Source organism: Pantherophis guttatus, chromosome 5, assembly GCF_059756535.1.
Source record: "Pantherophis guttatus breed Tessera chromosome 5, ASM5975653v1, whole genome shotgun sequence".
In the NCBI taxonomy this organism is placed as follows: domain Eukaryota; kingdom Metazoa; phylum Chordata; class Lepidosauria; order Squamata; family Colubridae; genus Pantherophis; species Pantherophis guttatus.
The window spans coordinates 109,482,945-109,501,954 of record NC_142067.1 but is presented as its reverse complement, the minus strand read 5'-3'; positions in this window follow the sequence as shown (position 1 = coordinate 109,501,954).

Genomic DNA, 19,010 nt, shown 5'->3' with positions numbered 1-19,010 from the left:
TGGTCATTTTAGGTAGTCTAGCGCCTTACTCTATATGTCTTGTATTACTAGATCCTAGATAGGTTGGACAGGGTTGGTGGTGGCAAGTCAGATAGTGGCTTATTAATTAGGTATTATGATTGCACAAGACTTTGGATTTGATGACAAAAAGGGATTGATTGATTGATTGATTATATTGAACTCTGGGTGGCTCCCAATCAACAATTAAAAAATGTTAATAATAAAATGACATGATTCATACGTCTATTAAAACCATAAACATTTTAAAAATGGCACCAAAGTTAAGCTTCCCCATGCAGTCCATTGTTAAATCTTCCCATGCACCCCACTTTGAGGAGAAAAGCCAGTTCTCAAATACTTTCTAGAAGGCGAGGAGGGTAGAGGCCTGCTGAACTTCATCAGGAAGAGTATTTCATGGGGAAGGGGCTGCCTTAGCAAAAGTATGCTTCCCAGATCCTATAACACTTCAATGTTTATTATCTATGACAGATGCTAAGAATATTTCTCACAATGATACTACAAGACCTTCTCCAGGATCTCTTCACCCTCAACTAATCCTTTGTACATCATGCAGATTCCAGATACAGGGTTTTTTTTTTTGGAATGCTGGATAATCCTAAGGTAAAAAAGTATGACCTTAAAGAACTGAAGACTGGTAGTGTATCCATATCTTCAATACAGTAGAACCTCTGGTCACGACCATAATTCGTTCCATAACTTTGGTCACAAACCAATTTGGTCATGACAAGAACCTAATTTTGGAAATTTGGCACTTACAAAAAAAAATGGCGTGGAAGGGGAATTCGGCTGTGAAAAAAAAATTGTGAATTTTTTGCCAATTTGGTCATGGTCAGAAGTGTTTTTCTACTGTACACCTTAAATGCACCCTTGACCTTCAAACATAAAGAATAAACCTGCACAGCCCTAATAAGTATCGCCAAACTGTGAACATGAGCCTTTTATGCAGCTGCATCCCACTGTTTAAGTCAGGGGTCTCCAAACTTGGCAACTTTAAGACTTGGGGACTTCAATTCCCAAAATTCCACAGCCAGCATGACTACCTGAGGAATTCTGGGAGTTGATGTCCACAAGTCTTAAATTTGCCAAGTTTGAAGACCCCTGGTTTAAGTGAAGGAGGGTGGAGAGAAGGAGAGGGATCAATGAAGCTAACAAGATTCTGTGTTGTACTGCAAAAGTTCATCAGTAACTTCATCATCCCCTATAGTTTATATACTCTCCTCTTTGCTATTGTAAATGGTAGGGTTCTGAGGACAAAATAACCTTACCCATAACACCATTCCTCACCAAAGGAGAAGATCGACCAAGAGCACCTCCATTTCATTAATTTATTGGCCTATATCCAGGCTGCTGCTAATTGCCAATTGAATACTAGCATTATCTCACTTGAATCAGATGTAAAGGAGAGAGCTGGATTTCATTAGCATATTGATGAGACTGCAATCTAGCAGTTCTATTTAAGCTCCAGAATGTATTACAAAGATACGCTAGGACTTTGCTCTGTGTAGGGAAAACTTTAATTAGATTTTAAACTAGGTTGCAGAAATACTGTGTTTAGAATAATCAGACAAGTAACGTTTGTGCAGCGATAATGTACAGGTTGCAAAAACTAGCTTAACATTTGATTTAAAATTATAATCAGTGAAGATATTTAAAACGCATGCATTTCTTTTCACGCTGCAATGGAATATAATTAAAAGTTGATGTGAGAACAACCTAGCTGTCAGATAATGCTGAACTAATGCCTAGTAGATAACCTTAGACACGTGATGACCTTTCTTGTTTAAATATTCGTTCAATTTGGTGCTGGAAAAATAAGGGATTTGCCTTCCTAATCTGATCAGAAGAACCCTTTGTGTTCTGAAAAGCATTTTTTATTATTATTATTATTACATAGAAGAAATGCATCGCAAATGTTTGATTCAAGGAATAATCTTGAATCAGCAGTGCAGGACACTCCATATGTTCTGAGTAAAGTATCTTTAATGTTGGTTTGAGTTAGACTAGAGAATCTCAGAATCTGTAAGAGAAACTTCCCATTCTCATTTATAGCATATCTATTAGAGATGAGTTTCTCTGAACAATTTGAAATCCATCCTCCAAAGGTTCCTTTATCAGTTGGGTTAAAATGCCTTTTATAAACTAAATTGACTTCATCTCTTGATGGTTTAGGTCTACTCTTCCTTCCATTCCTTGCCTTGCCTTGCTACAATCTCTTACCGATTTTCTAAAATAAAATTGAAATATTCTAAACCTCTTTAGAACACTGGTTGATTCTGGCATGAGACTTCATGGATTACAGCTTTATGGAGTAGAGATTATTTAAAAAAAAAAAAGTTAACAATCTCAAGTATGTTTCTTCTTTTTTTTTTAAGATTGTGGGATATATCTTATCACAAGAATCCAGACAACCACTTGATGATTTCAAAGAATTAGAATTTTCTCTGTCCCTTTCTAATACGGTCTGAATTTTTGCAGTTCAGGTGTGCTATTCCAGTCTTGTTGGGAATCTAAGCCCTTTGATCTGCCTAGCTCTCCCACATCTACAATTTTCTTCCAATTCCCTCATCCATACGACATTCTGGTGCTTTTTCTTTCCACTTCCATTTCTCCATCTCCTTCTCCTTTATGCATCCTTCTCTACTTGCGTAGCTTCTTCTCTGGTAATATTGTTCTGCTAACTAGAGCATACAAAACATTTGCTAGACCAATTCTTGAATACAGCTCATCTGTCTGGAACCCACACTACATATCGGACATTAATACAATTTAGCGAGTCCAGAGATATTTCATAAGAAGAGTCCTCCACTCCTCTGCTCGCAACAGAATACCTTATGCCACTAGGCAGTGTCTAAGCCAATTTTGGGCTTAGACAATTTAGAACTACTCCACCAAAGTGTCTGACCAAAGCGTAGTACACAAAATTATCTGCTACAATGTCCTACCTAGTCAATGACTACTTCAGCTTCAACCGCAACAATACATGAGCACACAATGGATACAAACTTAAGGTAAACCGCTCCAAACTCAATTGCAGAAAATACGACTTCAGCAACAGTGTGGTCAATGCCTGGAATGCACTACCAGACTCTGTGGATACTTCCCCAAACCCCCATAACTTTAACCTTAGATTGTCTACTGTTGACCTCACCCCATTCTTAAGAGGTCTCTAAGGGGCGTGCATAAGTGCACCCACATGCCTAACGTCCCTGTCCTACTGTCCCCATTTATTCATATCCATTTCCTGTATTCATAACCATTTTTATATTTGTATCTGTTATCTTATATATGCTTGACAAATACATACATACATACATACATACATACATCCTTCCTCTCCAGGTCTCTCCTATTTTCCTCTCCACTCCCTTCAATCCATCCATGTGCCTTTGCTCAACAATTGAGCTCTTTCTTAGAAATGGTGCTTGCTTCCCTACCTCACTTTGCATTGCAGCAATAAATCTCAGCCCAAAGTCTATCACTCCTTTTCACTTTCTGTCACCACAACGTATCATCCAAATCTCCTTTTCTTTGTGGTATGGTTTTGTTGTAGAGTTGTAAAGAAAAGGGAGAGCCCTGGTGGCGCAGCAGACTAAAGCACTGTTAAGTAACACCAGCTGCCTGCAGTTACTGCAAGTTCAAATCTCATCAGGCTCAAGATTGACTCAGCCTTCCATCCTTTCGAGGTAGGTAAAATGAGGACCCGGTTTGTGGGGGCAATAAGCTGACTTTGTGTTAAAAAAAAAAGAGCACCGCTTGGGGGGGGGCGAAAGCCCTACTAAGCAGGTATATACAAAAGTATGAAAATTATTGCTTAATGCATTGTAAGCCGCCCTGAGTCTCTGGAAAAGGGCGGCATATAAATTGAACCAATAAATAAACAATAAATAAATAAATAAAGTTCAGGGCGAGACCATCAGAAATATATGTGTAATAAGAGAGTTATGTATGGGTATATCAGTGTACATACATTAATGTATTAAATTTGGTTCTTCAGTTGAGCACAAAGTTCACTGTTTGACTATAAGCCAGTCATTTTTATTTAGGATTATCTCACTGGGTTGTTTAGGAGATAAAATGAGAAGAAACTGTTCCTCCCATGTAGGCGGCCTTATGTTCTCAGAGAAAAATACAAAAGTAAATCCATTTTACATGCAGCAATAATAAAGCAACTATTTTTTTCAGAGTTTCATCTTTTTTAGAAATCAAAGCAAGTTCTACGAAAGCAAAAACTATCATCCAAAAATGAGTAAAGAATATCCAGAATAACATTAGAACAAACCTGCTGGGCATTGATCAGAAAGAAAATTTAGCTTCTCCGATTTCCAGCAGAAGTCTGAGTGAGAGATGAGGAATTTGCAGAGAGCCACTTCAAACTTCAGACCTCTGTCGTTGAGAGATTTAATATTCAGAAAGTCAAAAGCTTAACCTAATCTACAAGCCAGATATTCCAAACACTTCCACAAATGGAAAAACAGTAATAGAATTGATGAACACAAATGTTTAAATCAAGAAATAGATACCAAAAGTGTTGTTTCTGTAAATGACGAAGCATCATATATGGTGACATATGGGCACTGCATCAAATTAGATAGACCTTCCATGAGCATTTTTAATATTAACATTTTTGTCTAGCTGGTAGCATCTGAAATGGTTGTTAGAAGAAATATCCTTCTGGGTTCAGCTCCAAGTGGGGAAAAAGACACTGGAAACATGGAGACTGCTTGGAAAGATGGTTTAATGGTGGATAGGATCACATGGTTTGAGTTCCTGAACAGAAAAGGGGCGAGACACAGCAAGTCCCCAGGTTTTATGCCCTCTCTGGCTTTAAACTTCCTGGGGCCCAGAAAGAATATCCTGATTGGTTGTCAGACTCCCAGGGGATGGGGGTCTTAGCTAGCCTTGCTGGCTGATGTAATCTTCCCAGGTACCCACATGGTGAGTTTCTGTTGCTAGATGGGTCCTATTGTGTTAGTTTCTGTTGCTAGATGGGTCCTATTGTGTTGCAGATGATGGTCCATTGACAAAGATTAAGTTTCTGCCTCTGGCCCATTGACAAAGGGTGGGGGCAGGAAGGTGGGAGCTGCTTTGTCTTTAAAACATGCTTCTCCATTTCTCATCCAGGGAAACATAATATTCTGCCTTTTTAATATTTCCCAAAATATTTGATTCTTCTAGGAAAGGGATGGGTGCTAATTTCCTACATGGTTATAGATAACAGTAATTATTTTAGTAATCCACTGTTTAATTTAATCTGGTTTTTAATGGATTAAGCTGTGATAGTGAGAAATATACGTAGTAATACAGTAAAATTTGGAAAATGTTAAATGACTTTTTACACTTGTAATTCAGATTCCTCCAGTTTGCTTAATTCTCAACACTCACTGCTGCTTGGATTAATTACACTTTTCAGCTGCTATTTCCCTGTAATTGGAACATACCTTACAAATCAGTTGGATTTGAGCCCTTTTTTTCTTAATGAGCAAAAGTACTTTATAAACTCTTCACTCACCTGCCTCCACAATAATTAAGTGAGTCAGTAGGACTCAATGCCAAAAATGTAGAAGCCTTTTAGTGCTGGTTTTATCTTTTTAGGGTGTGGAAAGCATGCAGCTTCGAACAGCTGGAGACCTGGGGGATCCATGGATCTTCATGGATCTACCCCAGCCAATTATTTTGGGCAGGGGGGAAATTCTATTAACTTAAAAATACAAAGGGAAACTGGAATGACTCAAAACAAAAACCCCAGCCTTTGCAAACCTATGAACAAAGAAGTGCCTTTGGGTAATGCAAAGGTATGAGAATCATTTTTAGGAAATTAAAATGGTAGGAGGCTGTGCTGGCACCTTGCAAAGGCACAGGTGTTTGAGGAGGATTTGAGGCAAAGGCGTCTAATTGTAGAACTGAAGTATATTTTAATCACAGAAAGTGCATGAGAGGCTGTAATGGGATGAAGGAATAACCTTGAGGATCAGGAGGAAGAGCTGCAAACATGACGACAGCTAGGGGAAAAAAGTCTAGGGCAGAAGTGTAACTTTTTAAAAAAAAAAATCCCTCAGAGAAGACCCTTCCTAGTTGTTATGAAGATTAAGGAAGGATGGGGGGAAGCAATGAGTCTGTAGAGATTCTCGGTCATCCAGGTTGTCCCAAAGGTGCTTTTTCAGGAGGCAACTGGACTTCCTTGTTTTTCTTTTTCTTTCGAAGACGTTTTGCTTCTCATCCAAGAAGCTTCTTCAGCTCTTCCCCACTATCCTGTCAGAGTTGAAGAAGCTTCTTGGATGAGAAGCGAAATGTTTTCAAAAGAAAAAAAAACAAGAAAGTTCAGTTGCCTCCTGAAAAAGCACTTTTGGGGATGGGGGAAGAACATTCAGACCTGCAAGAATCTGTTTCTATGGCCATATAATAAAAGTAATATTAGCATGTGTGTTTTCAGTTTCCAAATTTGGTCTATCTAGAAGAGCTGACAGAAGTTTATTCCAGTGGTGAAATCCAAATTTTTTTTACTACCGGTTCTGTGGGCCTGGCTTGGTGGGTGTGGTGTGGCTTGGTGGGCATGGCAGGGGAAGGATACTGCAAAATCTCCATTCCCACCCCACTCCAGGCGAAGGATATTGCAAAATATACACTCCCACCCCACTCTGGGGCCAGCCAGAGGTGGTATTTGTCGGTACTCCAAACTGCTCAAAGTTTCTGCTACCGGTTCTCCAGAACCTGTCAGAACCTGCTGGATTTCACCCCTGGTTTATTCCTTTTGGCTGTGGAGAAATCTCCATTACAGCAACAAGACGGATTCCAATGAGAATGTCCTTTCCAGTGGTGGAATTCAAATTTTTTTACTACTAGTTATGTGGGCGTGGCTTGGTGAGCGTGGCTTGGTGGGCGTGGCAGGGGAAGGATGTTGCAAAATCTCCATTCCCACCCTACTCCAGGGGAAAGATACTGCAAAATCCTCATTCCCTCCACACTCTGGGGCCAGCCAGAGGTGGTATTTGCCGGTTCTCCAAACTACTCAAAATTTCCGCTACTGGTTCTCCAGAACCTGTCAGAACCTGCTGAATAGAACTCCTGATCCTTTCACACAACATGTACCAGTAAAAAGTTTCATAGAAGTGAAGAAACACATCAATGTTGTCAAACACAGACATATTTGGCTATGCAAATAAGGAAAAATAAGTTAGCCAAACAAATGTATTATCTGAAATTAAATGTTGCCAAGGCTCTTACAGTAAAATGTCTGGTTTTATGGAAAGAAGCATGTTGACCACAAGGAGTGCCCAGGAAATATCTGTTCCTGATGGTCAGTGCCTTTTTTTTTGTAGGTGTGTCCACCTCTCTCTTTAAAGAAGACAAAATCAGCAGAATTAGTAGGAAGTTTCTCAAAGGGTTAGTGGGGAAAGCAAGAAGCAATTCGTTTTATAGATCCCCTTTTCCTGTACAGATCCATCTGGCCATTCATTTAGTTTAGTTTAGTTTAGTTTAGTTTAGTTTAGTTTAGTTTATTTGATTTGTATACCGCCCTACTCCCGAAGGACTCAGGGCGGTGAACAGCCAACAATAAAATACATAAATACACAAAATTTAAAAACCCGATAAAATCAAATTAAATTATTTGGCCCAGACAAATTAAAATACCCCAATAATTTAAAAACAGATTAAAATTTACGTATTTAAAAAGGGAAGAGATCAGGCAAAGCCCGCTTGATGGAATAAAAAGGTCTTCACAGCACGGCGGAAGGAGCGCAGATCCGGGATCCTCCGTATCTCCGGGGGGAGCTCATTCCAGATGAGGAATGAGGAATGAGGATTTGGAATGGGCATGCTCAATTGGAAAGTGAGACATTTGCCAGAGATTTCTATGGGATAATTTCTGAGATGGCCATTCCTGTTGCATAATTTTTTCTTTTGTTTATCAATGTATTTATGCATCACACATTTCCTGGCAGAGTCAGTCAACAGTACTTAATTGGTATGGAATGTAATGTAGTTATCTTGCTATTCAGGCATGCTTTGGGCTGAAATTTGCTGCTGCGCAAATCCTTTGAAAGTTCAACAAAGTTTGGAGACATCTGCAAAACACCTCTTTTGATATTCTTGGAGCAGCAGATTCGTTCTCCCAACTGGCATGGTGGCTTTGTATATTGCTCCCATGTACAGTCTCTCGGTGTTGTGTACCTCAAAAATAATACAGCTGCTCTAATTATTCAAAGACATGGACAGTTGTGAGCTTCAGGGTTTAGTGAGCATGGTCTAGAAAGTAGATTTCCTGACATTTCACCAGGAAATATGGCTGGCATCTTCAGATCACAGTTGTCTGATAATGACCAATCAGAAGCCAGCATGAATAAAGAACCAGCCAGGAACCAATACTGTACCACCAAAATGACCAATGAAGACTGGGCATAAACAAAGAACCAATTGGGGATCAGCCGCACCAACCTATTATAAATCAGAAACAAGTCTTGTTTCTGACTTGAAAAGAGCCTTGATAGTACAGTGGTCTAAGCACCCTGTTATTAACACAGCTGCCTGCAATTACTGCTGGTTCGAATCTCTCCAAGGCTCAAGGTTGACTCAGCCTTCCATCCTTTCTAAGGTAGGTGAAATGAGGACCCAGTTTGTGGGGGCAATAAGCTGACTTTGTATAAATATACAAAAGTATGAAGGCTATTGCTTAACGCATTGTAAGCCGCCCTGAGTCTCCGGAGAAGGGCAGCATATAAATCAAATTAAAAAAAAAAAAAAAGGTCTGGCTAAATATTAATAAGAAATCAGATTGTCTGTCTGTCTGTCTGTCTGTCTGTCTTTCTATCTTTCTATCTATCTATCATCTATCTATCTATCTATCTATCTATCTATCTATCTATCCATCTATCCACACACACATACACACACACACAATTTTTAATATTTGATATGCTTAGATTGTGGTTTTTCCTTTTCTCCTTTCTCTTTTTTGCTATTGTTTATCAGTTGGCCTTTTCTTGTATGCTGATTTTTTTTCTTGTAATTTTAAAGTCCTTTTAAAACTTGTAATAAAAGAAAATTAAATAAGCAAGCAACAAACAACAGGGTTTTTGCAAAGCACTTGTTCTGAAGGACTGGCACAGTCTTAATAATAATTGCTGCTGTTATTGTTATTATGTTCCTGTTTTATACCTTTAATTCTTATGATTTTGCATGAGTTTAATGTTCTATGGATTTAGTGATGCTTTTTATTGTCTATCGTCATCCATTCAGTCACATTGGACTTTCTAAGACCATTAATTTGTTCTCTCCGTTCTTTATTGCATCCTCTTTCATATTACTTTTTAACAAAAAGTGCAATAAAATACTTATACATAAATACACAAATGAATAAGGAAAATGGCTATTTCATGACTGGCTAAACTGCTTTGTCACCCATTTTGTGGGTGCATTTGAAGCATGTGATCAAAATTCAAGACTTTTGATTAAAATGTTTTAAGGGGGCATATCTGCTTAGACAGGCTGGCCACAGACAGATAACCCAGCTTCTTTCTTGTGATAATGAGCTTTTTCCATTTTCCATTTTACGAGCTAATGTTATTCAGCCAGTATTTCAAACATATTATGCTTTCTACCTTTAGAATGGAGATTGCCAAAAAGTATCCATATTATATACATACATTTCTGCACTGAGACAAGAACACCTGAAGGATGAATAACATCAGTCTTGACAGCAATAGCATGCTAGTCAAGGCCCCTGAAATTTTGGTACAATTTTAGGACAATGCTATATGTGTTCATATTGGACGGAATTCAAAGTAATCCCTCCCTGTCAGGATGGGACTAGAGTAGGATCAATCAGAAAAGTGGTTGTCTAATCTCTTCTTAAAAACCTCCAGTGATGAAGCACCCACAACTTCTGAAGGCAAGCTGTTCCACTGGTTTAATTGTCCTCACTGTTAGAAAGTTTCTTCTTAATTCCAGGTTGCTTCTGTCCTTGATTAGTTTCCATCCATTGTTTCCTGTCTTGTCTTCTGGTGCTTTGGAAAATAAGTTGATCCCCTCTTCTTTGTGGCAGCCCCACAATTACTGGAATACTGCTATCATATCACCCCTAGTCCTTCTTTTCTCTAGACTAGCCATACCCAGTTCCTGCAACCGTTCCTCAAAGGTTTAACCTCCGGGCCTTTGATCATCCTAGTCGCTTTTCTCTACCCTTTTTCCAAAATCACAACATCTTTTTTTGTAATGTGGTAACCAAAACTGGATGCAGTATTCCAGGATGAGTAGAACTAGAGCAATATTGTCTTATATTACTTGTGTACTAAGCAATACACTGCTACAAATATTTAATGATTTACTAATAGAAGCCAAGGTACCGAACTCATGGATGGAGGCGTATATAACTCTTATACCAAAAGAAGAAACAGATTTACAACAAATAAAAGAATTATAGACCAATTTCACTATTAAATGCAGATTATAAAATATTTGCATCAATTATGGTGGAAAGATTGAAGAGGTTGTTAACTGAATTCATACATTTAGATCAAAATGGTTTTCTTCCTAAACGACAAATTAGAGACAATATAAGAATTACATTGGATACATTGGAATACTACGAGGCACATCCAGGGAAACAAATGGCACTGTTATTCTTAGAGGCGCAGAAAGCATTTGATAATGTGAATTGGCAATTCATGATTTTGCAACTACAAAAGATGGATTTTGGGGATAGATTTATCAATATGATTAAGACCAGTAGTGGGTTTCAAAAATTTTTACTACCAGTTCTGTGGGCGTGGCTTGGTGGGCGTGGCATGGCTTGGTAGGCATGGCTTGGTGGGTGTGGCAGGGGAAGGATACTGTAAAATCTCCATTCTGTCCCCAATCCAGGGGAAGGTTACGTTGCATGAGGAAGAATTGGTTAGACATATAAAAGAAAAAGGTCCAATGCATATTAAAAGGCTTTATAATGTTTTGTTAGAAAGGGATTCAGAAACTGAATTGGTTAAAGATTGTATGATTAAGTGGGCACAAAATTTTGCAGAACCAGTGATGTTGGGAACATGGGAGAAAATTTGGGTTCAGAATGTTAAATTCACACAGTCGCAGAATTTGAGGGAGAATTTTTATAAAATGTTTTATAGATGGCATTTAGATCCTAAGAAATTGTCGTGTATGTACCCTAATGTTCAACCAAAATGTTGGAGATGTGACTGCTTAGATGCTACATATTACCATGTTTGGTGGACCTGTAAGAAAGTGAAGGCTTTTTGGATAAAAATTTGGTGGGTCATGCAGAATGTTTTAAAGAAAAAAATTCAGTTTTCTCCACAATTGTTTTTATTGGGTATAGTTAAGGGTTTTACATTGGGTGAAACAAAGTTGATATTGTACATGATAACAGCTGCGAGATTACTGATAGGTCAATATTGGAAAAATGAAGCTACGCCCACTATCGAGGAATGGACTTTGAAGATGGCCAGCTTTGCAGAGATGGCGAAGATTTCAGCATATCTAAAAGATCGCTCACAAGAGACTTATGAATGGGAATGGAAAAAGTGGATAGATTAGTGCAGAACAAATATCAAACTAGGAAGTATCAGATAGCTTTTAATTGAAAGTGTTATATAGAGATAGAAATATTTGAATTTTGAGAAGACGAAAAAATATATTGGGGGTGGAGGGGTTCAAGTTTTATAAAAAGGGGATTTTGATTTGGATTATATTCTGTGGAAGTCTGGGGGGTAGGGGGGGTTATGGGGGGTTAGGGAGGGTTAGGGAGGTTAGGGAGGTTAGGGAGGGAAAAATGGGGAGAAAATGTAATTGTAAAACTTTTTCAATAAAAAAAAAGAACATTTTTTTTCCAAACGCCATCACTCTGCTAAACAAATAATTCCCTCAAAACTGTCAAACTATTCACTAAGTCTGCATTACTATTACTATTACTATTAATCTTCTCATTGTTCCTATCACCCATCTCCTCCCACTGATGACTGTATGATTGTAACTTGTTGCTGTATCCTTATGATTTATATTGATTGTTTCCTAGTATGATTTGATTGCTTATTTGTACCCAATGAAAGTGTTGTACCTTATGATTCTTGACGAATGTATCTTTTCTTTTATGTACACTGAGAGCATATGCACCAAAGACAAATTCCTTGTGTTTTCAATCACACTTGGCCAATAAAGAATTCTATTCTATTCTATTCTATTCTATTCTATTCTATTCTATTCTATTCTATTCTATTCTATTCTATTCTATTCTATTCTATTCTAATTAAAACATCTGCAAGAAAACAAGCAAGCTCAGAGAGCACCAAAGTCCCCTGAGTTAACATTTGTAATGGAACACAATGGCACTGAAATCTATTTTACCTGTGACTAGTTCATGTCCTAATGTGTCAAATTTAACCGTGTTTATGCGGTGCTATGCTATTCATGTGACTTTTATGCCCTGCAGTCTAATTGTATTATATAGTGCATGGACCTACCCTTTGCAAAACAGGTAAAATCGACTATAATTTCTATAACATCTGGGTAACTTGAAAATGTACGCAAAAGCTAAGAAAGAAAAATGCTATTACATATTTTGAAACAATTTCTAAAGTAGATATGCTGCATATTCTAGCAATGTGAAGATGTACAGGACTCAGCTTTTAGATTGTAGTCGCTATTTTATAGTATTAAGAGCATTTGCATTTCTAAATGAGCTTTTAGTTCATTATTTTGAGAAAGTATGCAGTTATCAGTGATATTTGGTGGGAAAATAAGGATCTATTGTACCAATATGCTGCATTGTAATACAACAAGTCTTATCTCTACAATGGCTGAGCCATTGTTTAGATCGGAAGATAATCTTATCTAGGAGGCAGGAGTAAAGGAAATTATGTATAGAGGGGAAATATTTGTACATCTGTGAAGAACGTGATCCCAGAATCTAAAAATTAGTATTCTGTAATATCCAATGTTTTAAAATGTACAAAAATAATATTCTAGGATGAAATAAAATTTTAAAAAAGCAAGGAAACAGTGCCACCTACTGCATGGTTTAAACATTGCAGGCACACAGTTCACAAAATATGCAATATATTATTTCCAATACTCATTTAGTAAGAAGATGCTTGAAAATTATGAAGGTCCTTTCATCAATTCCATATTGCAGAAATAACTGAAAGGGAAAAAAAATTCTTTAATCTTGAAGTCCATTTTGGGATACACAGCCCTGTAAATATTTAAATCCATTTCTTTCTGTAAAGTTTTTTTTTATTATTATTCAACTTCAAGCAAATGATCCAGCCATAAAAACATTGAAGTCTTTTTCCCTACTGAAATATAAAAGTCACATTTAAAAAAAAAAAGCTATAAAATAAGCCACAAAAATCACATATTTGATTCATAAGCAGATACATTTATGAGCAATGAGAAATGGAAAAAGGGAAAGGAAGGGAAGCAGAAAATTAAACATCGTATAATAGATGGTCCAGGAAGTATCCATGCAAAACAAACTTGATAACTTGTAATTCAGGGATAACTGCATGTTTCAGACAAACGTTTAAAAAGGAAGAGTGAATTGTGGTTGACAAGGGATGATGCGAACAAATGTTTTAGTGCTCCAACCATCAATTTAGGGGACAGTCAGACAGTCAGACTCCTACCATCGGGAAGGAGATATAGAAGTATAGTCAGCCGCACAAACAGGCTGAAGAACAGTTTTTATCCGTGGGCTGTCAGACTCCTAAATGAGAAATAACATCATAACTACGTAGTATGATGGACTGCAGGGCCGGTGCAATGTGTAACATGTTCACACTGGTTGCAATAGGACTGGGTGTTTTGGTAATATGATTTATTGGGTTAGGGGTTTTCTGTCTTCACTGTGAGTTGTATTGTGTTGGGGGATGCACTGAGGGAGCTCAACCAATCTCATTGTACATATGTTGTGCACTGAAAATAAAGATTTGAATTGAATTGCTTGGACCCACTATGGTAACATTCTTAGAGTGATACCGCTTGCCATATTTTATGGCGTCATAAATACTTAGAAAGGTAGCTCTTTTATTTTGCAAAAAGAAACTTGTAAAAATATGGAGGAATTGAGGCTATAAAAAATGTAAATGAATTGTTTCTCGCCTGGCTGCAATAAAACAGAAACTTCCATGGGTGGGAGAAAGATATCAGTGCAGAAGTTGGATTTCTGGAGATACTTGTGTAAGATAGGCTACTTTATCTGCTTGCTGCACTCTAAATGCTAAAACCACTCTTTGGTCAAAGGGGGCTTCCTAATGGGGCAAACATTTGCAGAAACAATACATGTCTTGGTATTTTTTATTTTTTATTTTTAAATGCAGAATTTCCAGAATTAAAGACCTGGAGGTTATTGGACACAGAAGTATAATTTATTTATTTATTTATTATTTATTTTGTCGCATTTCTATGCCACCCCACTCCCAAGGGACTCTGGGAGGCTTACAACAAAGAATAAAACAATGCAACAATATCCCATACAAAAGTTAAAAGAAGACATTAAAACATTAAAACACATACACTCCAATTTGTGGCTGGGTCTTACAAGATCACTATAACAAGATCAACGGCCCCAGGCCTGCTGGAAGAGCCAGATCTTCACCGCTTTCCGGAAGGCCAATAGGGTGGGGGTGATCTGGACTTCAGGAGTAATTGGTTCCAGAGAGCCGGGGCAGCCACAGAGAAGGCCCTCCCCCGCGGGCCCGCCAGCCGACATTGTTTAGCTGACGGGACCCGGAGGAGACCGACTCTGTGGGATCTTACCGGTCGCTCAGAGCTATGTGGTAGAAGGCGGTCTCGAAGATAGCCTGGCCTTGAGCCATGCTTGATCCTTATTGACATTATTATAAGCTTTGGAAAAATCCCAATCTGAAAACAGCAGAATCTATCATCTTTTCTCTATCACAAATGTTTAAAGTTCTAAATTTCTATTGTCAGTAGAATCTACAGTTAAAGTTTTAAGGAGATGAAGTGTGTTTCTTGCCCTCCCGAATTGAGAATGGTTCAACAAAATATTGTTTGTCTTTTAATGTTGATCGGGCAGTTTAGAAAATGTTTATAAAAGGCTAGCTGGCAATTTTATTAGGATAGATGTGAAAATGGTGGTTGGGACACTCGTGCATAGGATTTGATCTAGTTGTAATTATCATCCTGTTTTGGTTTAATAGCCAAAATTTTCTAGAAAGAATATTATGGTGTAAAGATGTGATGGTGATTTTGAACTCTATTTTTTTTTTTTAAATGCAGAATTTCCAGAATTAAAGACCTGGAGGTTATTGGACACAGAAGTATAATTTATTTATTTATTTATTATTTATTTTGTCGCATTTCTATGCCACCCCTACTATGCCATGTAATTTATTAATATATACACTTATCAAGAAGACCCCAAAATGCCACTCAATTACTATACAAAACCAATGGCACCTTTTATTTACCTTGGATTTACAGGCAGGGACTGATTTAATCGTAAGTATTTGTTGTTGTTAAATTGTGGCTCTCTGAGCTTGATTGTTTGTTTTCAGATGTTTCATTACTCAACTAGCCAACATCAAGGCTAAGGTATTCAGCCTTGAAAGGTAGTTATATAAGATTTTACAACCATTTTTTGCTATGGTTATTAAACAAATGACTGTCATTAAGTGAATCAGGTGGTCATTAAATAACTTTCCTTATCGACTTTGCTTATTGGAAGCCAGCTGAGAAAGTCACAAATGGTGAACCTCAAGACCACGCAGCCATTGTAAATGCATGCCGGTTACCAAGCACCCACATTTTTATCGCACTGTGGGAATACTGCAATAGTCATAAGTGTGAGGACTGATCATAAGTGCAAGGACTGGTCATAAGTCACTTTTTTTCAGTGCCATGGTAACTGTGAAGTTTTGCTAAGTGAATTATTGTAAATGAACGACAGCTTGCCTTCAGAAGTTGTGAGTGCTTCATAGTGGTGAAATCTAAAATTTGTTACTACCGGTTCTGTGGGCGTGGCTTGGTGGGGGGGTAATGTGACTAGGTGGGTGTGGCCATTTTTTTTTTTTTTTACTTTTAAAACCATTTTTTCTACAACCTCTTCGGCGAAGAGGTTGTAAAAAAATGCTTTCAAAAGGCTCTGACGATCCCAGCTGAGTTGCCTGATCGGCAGAGGCTTTTTTTCTTTTAAAAGCTTCTGCCAATCAGGCAACTCAGCTGGGATTGTCAGAGGCTTTTAAAAGCATTTTTTCTACAACCTCTTTGCCGAACCTCTTCTGAAGAGGTTGTAGAAAATGCTACCACAAGGTGGAGACATGTCTACATTGTGGAGTTACTGAATACGATAGCAAGAATCTCATAACAGACCACTATAACATATCCCTGGAATCAGTGGTGGGTTCCTCCTGGTTCGATCCGGTTCGGCTGAGCCGGTAGGGTGACATATGACGTCACTGAACCGGTTCTCCCCCCCCAGCCCTCCCACCCACCCCCACCCTCCCACGTTATTCTTACCTTTTATTTGGTCCCACCCCCAATCTATTGCTGCCTCCTGAGTCCCAGCTGATGACTAGAGGGAAAAAAACTGTTTAAACTCTTGCCGCAGGGCTTCAAAGGGCCGTCCTACAGCTGATCAGTGTTAAAAGCAAACAAATGAGTCGGGTCGTAAGTGCGAGGACTGGTCGTAAGTGCAAGGACCTTCCAGAAATGACTTTGACCAGCTAGCCACACCCACCTAGTCACATAACCTCCAAGCCACACCCACAAAATAAGCCACGCCCACAGAACCGGTAGTAAAAAAATTTAGAACCCACCCCTGCCTGGAGTGCAAATGTCTATACTGAAGAAACACAGGGAAATCTTGAATTATTTCTTTTCTTATTTAGTTTTTTGGGCAGGGGGGGGGTTGTTTTATTTTAGCTACTCTTCAAAACACCTGAAGGCAGGACATAGGCAGCAATAGATGGAAATTTATGAGGGAGAGAACCAACCTAGAAATAAGGAGAAATTTCCTGATAGTTAGAACAATTAACCAGTGGAACAGCTTGCCTCCAGAAATAAGGGTGCTCCATCCCTGGAGGATTTTAAGAAGAGATTAGACAACCACTTGTCCTGAATGATATAAGGTTTCTTGCTTGAGCAAGGGGTTGGACTAGAAGACCTCCAAGGTCCCTTCCAATTCTGTTATTCCATTATTCAGTTTCTTTTATATTTTTCCCTGTGCTGTCTCCACTGGCCTTTTTTAAGAGTCTTCCTATGGCACTTTTTCTATTTCAGATAATATTGACATAATTTTCAATTTAACTCATGAGATGTTATCCATTGTAATATCTTTATAAAACTCATTTTTTTAAAAAAAAAAAAAATTATATATCTCTGAGTGACCTTACCCTTTTGGTCCCCATGTCTGTTTCATTGGCATTTGAAAGGATTGGGTTTTACAGACCCTATCAGTCTTTATCTTAGCTGAACAGTTGAACATATTTAATCTCTATAGCTCTAGAAATTTTAGACTTCTTCTAGTAACATAGATAAAAAAAAAAAAAATCAGCCGCTGTAGATAAAAAAATCAGCCTCTGTAACAAAAAGTTCTGATAGAAGTTCAAAAGAAATGGGAAGCCAAAAGCGCCGCAGTATAACTTAAGGCAATATCTTTTTATTCTTGACATTCTTGTCAAGAGTATGCAGTACTTGTAATTTCCTAAAGATTTCAGACCATATTTTATTGTAAGGAACAAAAAGCTCTGATACCTTATTGAATGCTGCCATCTACTGTTCAAAAGAGAAATTTTACATATACCAAACAATTTTTCTAAAGGACTATAGTTTTTAACTATAAAGGTCTGTAGGAAGAGGTGTTTGTTAAAGCATATTGCATTTATTTATATATCAAATATCTTAGTCTCCTTTTTTCAAAAGCATTCATGCTACCTATAATATGATTGATTGATTGATTGATTGATTGATTGATTGATTGATTGAATCAGAATCGAGCTGGAACGACCTTGGAGGTCTTCTAGTCCAGCCCCCTGCGCAAGCAGGAGAGCCTATACCCGTGATGGCGAACCTATGGCACGCGTGCCACAGGTGGCACACGGAGCCATATTTGTGGGCATTTATTTATTTATTTATTTTATTTTATTTTATTTTTCTCCTGCGGGACTCAGGGCGGTGTACAGCCAAGATAAAACTTTGCATATAAAATTTAAAAACAATTTAAAAAACAATTAAATAATTTCAGCCCAAGATATTAAAAACAACCCAATTAAAACCGAATTCAATTAAAACTGAGACGATGGGATCAAGCCAGCCCGGCTAGATGGAAAAAGTGTGTTTTCAGGGTCCGACGAAACGTCCGGAGGTCTGATATCATGCATATCTCAGGGGGTAGGTCATTCCAGAGGGCGGGTGCTACCACAGAGAAGGCTCTCCCCCTGGGGGTCGCCAGTCGACACTGTCTGGCCGACGGCACCCTGAGGAGGCACTCTCTGTGCGAGCGAACCGGTCGGTGGGAGGCTATTGGCGGCAGAAGGCGGTCTCGCAGATACCCCGGCCCTAAGCCATGGAGCGCTTTAAAGGTGGTCACCAACACCTTGAAGCGCACCCGGAAGACCACAGGAAGCCAGTGCAACTCGCGCAGGAGAGGTGTCATATGTGAGCGCCCCGTCGCTCCCATAATCCCCTGCGCGGCCGCATTCTGGACTAACTGTAGCCTCCGGGTGCACCCCAAGGGGAGCCCCATGTAGAGAGCATTGCAGTAGTATGTGAGCGTTGCCCTAGCTGAGCTGCAGCGTGCATGTGTGTGCTGGCCAGCTGATTTTCGGGCCTTCCGGTTCCACCAGAAGTTGGGAAATGGGCTGTTTCCGGCCTCCGGGGGACCTCTGGGTGGGTGTGGGAGGCCATTTTCGTCCTCCCCAGGCTCCTAGAAAGGCTCTGGAGCCTGGGAAAGGCAAAAAACAGGCCTACCAGGCCCACTAATAACCTTTTTGCCATTGCATGCCAAAAGAGGGAGCACGGGGGTCAAC